The following is a 9197-nucleotide window of genomic DNA, read 5'->3' as shown; positions in this document are numbered from 1 at the left end:
GCCGGGGCGGCATAGTGCATTGCTTTACGCCACTTGAGCTAGCAATTGCCTGTTCAAACTCTTGTGTTCGTGTCTGCCTGGGCCTGGCTGTGTGGGAGAGACGAATATGGTTCGAACTTCTTCAGGATATACTTCCCCGGGGAGGGACCGATCGATATGGAGCTCCATGCCACCGTGCACATCACATCGATGATCGATCCACGGAGAGCACGACGCCGGAGCTACATTCCGTATTGGCAAGCAAGCCGAGCAGCTGCCAGATGCCATCATCGGAATCAACAACCCCTCGATCGACTGATCGATCGTGCCCACAATGTCTGTCTAGCTTGAAGAGCACAGCCCGCCGTTAGGGGACATGCATGCGCCCCAGTCATCGCACGAACTGGCCAGCTATAATAAGGTAGTATAGCTTCCTCGGAGCAGCTAGCTGGTCAGTGCCTTGCACACACGGGCGTCATCCGGTCGTCACACGACACGCCCACGCGTCGGCGATCAGGTTAGTTAACGAACTCGATTGGTCAATTCAGTTCAGGTCCCCCATCCGTGTACAGCGGAACGTCAAAAGATTTGGCACGTACCACATAGACACATACGTGTGCATCGCGTTCAAACATGCTAGGGTTTCAACGCCGAACACTTGAATTGACAAAGCACGCAACATGCAGGCAGGAAGAGACATCAGCAGGTCAAGATCGTTCTCGCAATTATTGTCGCCTAACAACGGGGTCTCGAAGCAAAGCGCCTGATTGATTGAGTCGGCTTGAATTCCATGGCAGCAAAGCAGGAGCACTAGTAGTACTGCTAGCTCTGTTTGGAACTTTGTGTACGTAGATAAGAGAAGTTTCTTGTATGAAAGCGTATGCTATGGTCGATCACACTGTCCCAAAAAGAAGGGAAAGGAAGCATGTATGTAGTATGATTGTATGTATGGTCACACGGAGAGACAGATGAGTGCGTGCATATTCAAACCCCAAAGTTTTGGGTTGGTTGTTGTGGGAAAAGGGAGGACACAAAGGTTGAACACGCATCACCTTTCTGTGCACTACTTAATCAGTTAGTTAGTTTACTCCACTTGGTTTACTGGATGATTGTGTTGTGTGCATGATTAATCGCATCGTTCTTTCTTCTTCCAACTTGACTTTGCTTGTGATTAGGAAAGGAATTAAAGGGGGGAATTGAAAGGGTTGATTTTGCTAGCTAGCTGCCGGAAAATGCCTAACTACCTTGATTTTCCGGACCAACCCGTCGGCATCCGCATCTGCTGATAGGAGCACTAATGTATTCTACAACACCATGCGTTTCTTACTCTGCTGAACTTTGCTGGGATATTTTTTGTCAATAGTTCTAGCGAAAAAGGTTCTGTCAACAGCAACGAAACTTACACAGGATACAAATCAGCATGCCTGCAATCTGTGTTAGGTAATGTAATCATATCAAATCACATGTTTAGTATTACCTTAATTAAACAACGACTTGATTTACTTTGTTCTGTCGCGTTGAGTGGTTTTCCTTTCAGCCGGCCTGCCATGCCACCCAAAGTTCGTTGATTGAGAGCTCGAGAAGACCACACTAGTCTTTTTCTTGTCAGCAAAGCAGTACGTACTACTCCTAACAACTCTGGTTGCGAGATGAGTATCTTGGCTTAGCTTGGAAGATGTGCCGCTGCATGCTATCAAAATGTATATATCCAAACAGAATCTGAAGGAGACGCTCAGGGGCAAGCAGTTTCCTTATGTCAGAAGAGAATATCCATTTTCTTTCTTTCTTGTGTCTCTTTTATGTCATTATTTATTTTTGTGACATCATTTTAGATCGAGAAAGCTGATGGAGAAGACGGCAACCAGCGCCGATAGCAGTCCTGCATGCCAAGCCACGGTGCGTTTAAAAACCCTGGAGCTGCTACTTTTTGTTGCGCCTGAGAGACCCAGACAACACAATGGCACAAGCAGGCCGCGAGAGCTATATCTCGCTTTAAGCGAGATGGAATCTACACTCGCCCTGAAGATAGGCGGTTTCTACTTGTGAAATCACTAATTAAGGAGTATTTTTTTTAAAGACCACTCCCACCTTCTCAGGTTGCGATAAGTGACGCAGTGCATGCGTGTCACTTGTTGTAATCTGGGAGTTTTTCTTTTTCTGTATATTTGTTTATTTAAAATGTTTTATCTCTTAAATTGTGCATCCAAATCTTGAACCATTTTCATCATTGGATTCCTCGTGTCGTGATTTTCAAAATTAGATTACATATTGATAGGTTTTGACGAATTTCTTTTTCATGAAAAAAGGTAAAAAGACGGAACAAAAACCGAACCGGGATTACGTTTTTTCACTTTCCGTAAGAGACACGGCCATGCCTCTCGCGGAAGCAAAACCATGCCTCTCACGGAATGAAATAAAAATAAAAACGCATTTTTCCCGTTTCCGAGAGACACGGACATGCCTCTCGTGGAAGCAAAAACATGCCTCCCGCGGAAGGAAAAAAAATAGAAAACATATTTATTTTTCTCATTTGCGAGAGGCACGGCCATACCTCTTGCGAAAGCACAACCGTGTCTCTCGTGGAAGCAAAACCATGCCTCTTGCGGAAAGAGAAAAACAAAAAATGCATTCTTTTTTTTGTTTCCGAGAGGCATAGCCATGCCTCGCACGAAAGCAAAACCGTGTCTCACGTGGAAGAAACAAATATTTTTTCGCGCCAAAAGAAATTAAAAATTGGTCCAAAAAATAAGGAAGACCAGTAGAAAACCAAAAAAGTAAAAAAAAATCATTCAAAAAGCTAAAAACGCGTGCTAAAAAAACTGAATCCGGAGAGAGCACCCAGAACGTGACACGTGGCGACGGCTGAGAGCGCGCCACTTGGCGCGCTCTCAACCCACCCCAAATGATCGTTGGGAGGCTCTCGAAGGAGCGCTCACCAAGTAGTTGCTCCCCCCTATTTCGCGCATAGTGCGTAGCCCCCACCCTGAATCGTTCACACAGTGCGCCCGCCCAGTTTTTCCAGGATATTTACGTGCATTCTCGCCCGGTTTGGGAAGGTTCTACAACCTTCCCTAAACCAGGATTTCTTTTTTTGTTTCAGGTTTTCTTTTCTGTTTTTCTTTTCTCTCTTTTCTACTATACATTTTGAGTTTTTTGTGAATTTTATTTTAAAATTCACTAACATTATTTTGTCCATCAGTTTCAAAAAATGTTTAAAAATGTAAAAAACTGTGCACTGAATTCAATTTTTTTCATCCAATTAAAAATTGCTCATCAAATTCAAAATTGTTCATCAAATTCAAAAAATGTTTGTCGAACTAAAAAATGTTCATCATTCTAAGTTTGTTCATATTTTTTTTCAACAAATGTTCATCAAATTCAAAATTTGTTCATCGACTTTTAAAATTTTGTTCATCCATTTTTCAACAAACAATGTTGTTGAATACAATTTGTGTTCGTCAAGCTCAAAAAATGTTCATCAAGTAATGGATTAGCGAACATTTTCTTCAATTTTATGAACATATATGAACATTTCCTGGAGCTGCTACTTTTTATTGGGCCTGGGAGACCCAAACAACACGGTGGTAGAAGCAGCCGCGACAGCTATATCCCGCTTTAAGAGATATGGAAGCTACACTCGCTCTGAAGAGACTAGCTCTCACGCGTCAGACTATCCGCCCCGTGTTTCTGTTCTTTTTTCCGTCAAGACAAACGCTTCGCAGGTTCGTTCCTACGTTTTGGTCGTGGCTTCGCTGTTTTTTGCTGCGCATGTTCCTTTGTTTCTTTTCGTTTTTTTTTGTTTCGGTTTCTTTGTTTCTTTGCCAGTTTTCTTTGGTTTTTTCTTTTTCTTTGGTTTTTTGTATTTCTTTGTTTTAATTGGTTTCTTCAATTTCTTTATATAATATATATATATATTGTTAATTTATATATCATCTTTTTTTCTTCATTTTTTCACGGTTCTTAGTGGGTTTCTTTGTTTTTCACGGGTTTCTTCCGTTTTTTGTGTTTTTGTCAGTTTCCATCATTTTTTCTCAGTTTTCTTATGTTTTTGGTTTCTTTCCCGGATTTCTTTGTTCCCTATTGTTTTTTCAGCTTTCCTCGGTTTTCAGACCACACTCAAGATTTTTGATATACATCAGAAACATTTATTATGTATAGGTTGAATATTTTTTATTACACGTCTAACATTTTTTGAAATCTTATACCTTCGTGATGTCTACTTTTATCCATACACATTGTATATTCTTGGTATGTATCAAGTACATTTTTCTAATATATGCCTTATATTTTTTAAATACATGTTTAACATTTTTTAATAAATGGTTAATATTTTTACGCAGATTTTAAAAAAATCTTGATCAACATTTTTAAATACAGGATTAACATTTTTTTAATATATGGTCAACATTTTTTCGACACACATTTAACATTTTTTTGCATGCTTTATTAACTTTTTTTTCAAGTACAAGATTAAGGTTTTTAATACATACACTCTCCGTTCCATAATATAAGAGCATTTTTTATACATGTTTTTGACACTAGTCCCATAATACATACACATGTTTTTGACACATGTCAAAAACACTCTTATATTATGGGACTGAGGGAGTAGTATGTATTTTCTTCTATACACATTTAACAATTTTAAAATGCTTTATCAACATTTTTCAAGTACAAGATTAATATTATTTTTATTACATTGTCAATATTTATTCTATACACATCTAACATTTTCAAAGGATTGATTAACAATTTTCAAATACTTATTTAACATTTATTTCGAATGCTTGATTAAGTTTCTTAAAATACATGATCAAACCTTTTCACACACATTGCATCTTTGTTATTCAGTTTTCATATACATGGTCAACATTTGTTTATACACATTTAAACATTTTCCGTATGCGTGATTAATATTTTTTAAAACATTATGTAAAGTATATTTTTGTAATATATATGTGTATAATGTTTTTACGTGTAAACAAAAGTAAAAGAAAATAAAAACTCAGAACAAAGAAGTTGTGGCCTCCAACGAATTTGGGCCGGCCCATCTTATGCCGCCCTTACGCGAGGGTTCCCTACGTCTTGCTATAAGCGATACATAGGGGCGCCCCAAGCAGGCCGGTTGCACAAAGTTCAATGCAAACTCATCGTTCTTACCTAAAACAAAAAAAAATCCCTACTTGGTTTAGTACCACCTCGTCTACATAAAATGGAGGAGATGGATGATGGGAGCTGTAAAACAAGGCATAAGACATCGTTTCAAAGCATACCTTTCTCGGCCTTTTGACTAAGATCAAGTGTAGTATCTGTTCTTATCAATTTAATATCTGATATTTGGGTCATGTGCCTAACAATATTAAATTTATTTTTTGTGGGGAGGTTCCATCACAATGGCTTGCCATTGGGGCCCTTGTGTGTTGCCTAGGCGTTGCATCATTGCCTAGGCCTGGTGCACCCCAACCAAATTAAATTTAACGTTTGAATCAATAAATTTTTAATCTAGTTTGTTATCTTTTAGACCTTGAAATCTTAGAGACATGAAGGAAGAGGGAAAAGGCAAGCTTGTGGCGGGCCTGAGGCTAAGTTGGCGATTTCTCGGATGTCCAAACTCTCCCAAAGCCCTCCCCTCCAAACCCCTAGTTTGAGGACAATATGTAGGGCTTCAAACACCCACACTAGTTCAATACTAAAAAATTCCAGACATTGTGCGATGCGTTTAGGTGATCTGCGTCGGACTTGCCCTAATCTCCAGTTGATCTCGGGGCCAAGAATACTCCTAATATCATGTATTGTTGTTGTTTGCTTGGATCTTGATCCTTGCTAGACTTCTAGTGCTAACGGGACTATGTTGCTAGCTTGCTACTAGTGCATGGCACACCACTAAAAAAGTTCTAAATGAAACTATAAAGAAATATGTGTCTACAATCCAACAAATTTTAAATCAAAATACATTGTAAAAGTAGATGTTAATCATGTGTGCTACTTTTTCAGTTTTGTTTTTGCCTTTTGTGGCACAATCCATGACTGCCTTTTAATCTTTTTTCTGCATATCTAAATAAACATTTGTATATCCAAGTCAAAGAGAAACCACGTTATCCAGTATGACATATGCATATAGATTGATCTTCTAAAGATTATAATTTTTAATAAAAGAGAGGCCACCCCCTTCGATTTCTATTAAAGAAACCATATGGTTTGAACCCTATTACAAACTAGCAGCATGTATCATACAAGAAGGTTGAGTCACGACGGATCCCAATCAAGCTAAAGCCAAAAGAGAACACGTACAAGTATGGAGTGCCATAAACGAGCACACTCACAATCACGTACCCTAGACTAAGTTTTAAACTTTGAATTATAGAAGAACATAAGTATAAAAAACATAGCGAATAAAGCAAAGAGAAAGCTCGAAGGGAGATGAAAACTGACGCAAAAGCTCAGCATGTCCAATCTAACAACATAGCATCCAACCTGATATCCTAGCCACCAATATGCAAAACATCATGTCTCACTCCTGCGACGAACGATAAACTTTCATTTTAGAAAAGTCTTGCCCCCCAATGTCAGCACCCTTTGGCTTTCCTCCTTTATATGTACTTCCTTAGTTCCTAAATATAAGACCTTTTAAATATTTCCATACTGACTACATACGAAGTAAAATGAGTGAAATCTACACTCTCAAATATGACTATACGTTCGTGTGTAGTCCATATTGAAATATCTAAAAGAGCTTATATTTAGAAATAGAGGAAGTAAAACATAGACTAGCCAACGATTCAATAGCAAATCGGTTTAATCAAAATCAAAGGATCATTATAATTTTATTTTCAAAAATCACATTATAAAGAAAGTGAACCAGATTCATACTGCATGCCATTATGCCAAGAAGAAGTATAAAGAATGAGATTAAAAAATAGAAAATGTGTTTTCATTATGGTTTGACAGAAGAATAGTTACTTAGATATGCACATATCGCTGGGAAAGCAAAAAGATCAACATGTCGATCAGTCGAAGAACACCATGCACTAATGGGTGTTGAGACCTCAAGCAATAGTTGTTTATCCGCAGAAAACCATGAAGATATACAAGCGGTCAATGCAGGAAACGCAAGACAGCCAATATGAAATGCTAAAAAAAAGGGCGCGCTTAGGGCCTGTTCGGCAATCACCCACTCCAGAAAAACTAGTCGCTCCGCTCCGACCCGTGCAGGAAGCGCTCTCCTAATCAAACGCCTTGTGGAAGGACCGTTCGGCTGGCTCTCCGGCGGAGCGCTGGTTCTCGTCTTTGTTTTTTTGGGACTGGTTAGCGATAGAGAGAGGAGAGGAGAAAAAATAGACTCGTACCGTTTTGTTGGTGGCACTTGGCGGTGACACTTTTGGTAATTTCAACCAGCTCCCGATTCTGCTGAAACGAGGAGCGAGGGTTATGCTGCTCCGTTAAATTGCATTGTGCGCCGCTCCGCTTTTCATTATTAGATTTTGAGAGCTGTTGCGTTTGGCACAGCTTCACCCGCTTCGGTCATGAAGTTCGAAGCTGGAGTGTTGCCGAACAGACTCTTAAAGAATGCCTTAGCGCGAGGATCATGTGCTAGGGTGTATGTGCGGTGAAATTGATAGACACGCTGCTCTTAGAAAGCAATGCTCAAGCATCTTGTTCTGAATCCGAGTGGCGGCATTCTCTTTTCTGCATCTCCAGTTCAAAAAAGGAAGAGGAGAGACGGGCAAAGTTTTCCTCACCGAGACACCGGGCCCGGCAGCCCAACTTGTCTCTGCGTTGCCGCGAAATTTCCATCAATTTCCCACTGCCTTACCCCCAAAAAACAAAAAATTAATTCCCCACTGCCCATCGGAACAGGGGTGGTGGCAGTGCTCGGTGTGTGTTCGGCGAAATGTCACCGCAAAGCTAGCGCAGCCATGGTCGCGCCCTCCGTGCGCGTCACTCTGGGGGGAACCGACGGCCTTGATGCCGCGCTTCTCCTCTCGGCGCGTGCGCGCGCGTGTTCGTGCGTGCCGGGGTCGATTCCGGTCGCCGCGCGCGCAGGGTGCTCGGCGTAATGACTTCCTCGGTTGCCTGTACTGCACCTCCTTCGGCGCTGTGCAGTGAGTGCCGACATGCCGCCACTGAGACCGAGGTCAAGGAGAGGAGGCCGACAAGGACGGCTCCACTCCCTGGTCGCTCGCTGCCATCCACTGGCCGGGTAGTCTGTGTGCGGTGGTGTCTTGACGCGGCCGCACCCGTGTCCTCGTACACGCGACGTCGCCGTCGGGGCCCCGGGGAGCGTATGGATTGCTCGTGCCGACCTGGCCTCAGGGTCTCCGAAGACGGCGCGCACCGCGCTGTCGCGCACCCTTGTTTTGGCCAGGTATGCACGTGGTCGCCCTCCAGCTGCGGGTCTCCATCTGAAACTATTGGTAGATCATGGAATCTGGGTAAAAGATCAGGTCCCCTCTACACACTACAGTATATGCACCAATTGGTAAAATTGTTAACTAGCAGTAGCGCATGATAAGCAAGGAGGTACAAGTCTTCCCTGACTTTATCACTGTTTGCCACTTATATTTGTAAAATTCGTTGAGATCATCTTATTAGTTTACTGCGTAAGTTCATTTAGGTTGATGGCGGATGGCAGTTAAGTTATGCGTCAAGGCCATGGCGACAAGATTACCACAACATGATCGGTTGGAATGTACTCCCTCTGTCCCAAAATATAAGAACGTTTTTCATACTAGTGTAGTATGAAAAAACGTTCTTATATTTTGCGACGGAGGGAGTAATTTGTTGCGCACTGTTTCAGGCCGGTTCTGTTCCGGAGCTTAATAAATACACTGAAATGCTTGAGGCATGGGATTTACTTGCCATTCTCATTTATCATTCTACTATGAGATGACCAAACCACAAGAGAGGACAGCCTTTCTTCTAATGCCAACAAAGGAATCATGGAGTCAAGTCTAAAAGTTGCAATTATGTCGCGGCCGTATCCTTTCTATTGGTGGGAGATACTCCATTAACCATTATCATGACGAAACTGTTTCGAAACAGCCATTTCTTATTGGAGCGTACCATAGCCACACACGGCAACTGTACACTGACCCTCCTGGTCTATAATTGTGGAATATGACAACCGTAATACACATATGAAAGCAATTGCTAGTCCCATGGATATACATATATGCCAGTCTCTGCCTCTCTCCCTCTCTCTCTCTTGGATAGAAGCC

The 9197-nt window shown here is 41.5% G+C and overlaps 1 non-coding gene across 1 annotated transcript; it reads left to right on the top strand.

Annotated features, from left to right (window-relative positions):
• The first annotated feature begins 5248 nt into the window (after window positions 1–5248).
• Window positions 5249–5442, top strand: LOC119319676. Its single transcript, XR_005154558.1, has one exon. It is a non-coding gene; the product is annotated as a U2 spliceosomal RNA (small nuclear RNA).
• Window positions 5443–9197: the final 3755 nt, after the last annotated feature.

The sequence above is a fragment of the Triticum dicoccoides genome, chromosome 6A (assembly GCF_002162155.2).
Source record: "Triticum dicoccoides isolate Atlit2015 ecotype Zavitan chromosome 6A, WEW_v2.0, whole genome shotgun sequence".
In the NCBI taxonomy this organism is placed as follows: domain Eukaryota; kingdom Viridiplantae; phylum Streptophyta; class Magnoliopsida; order Poales; family Poaceae; genus Triticum; species Triticum dicoccoides.
Note: the sequence above shows the minus strand (reverse complement) of the source record. Positions and strands in the feature narration are given on the sequence as shown.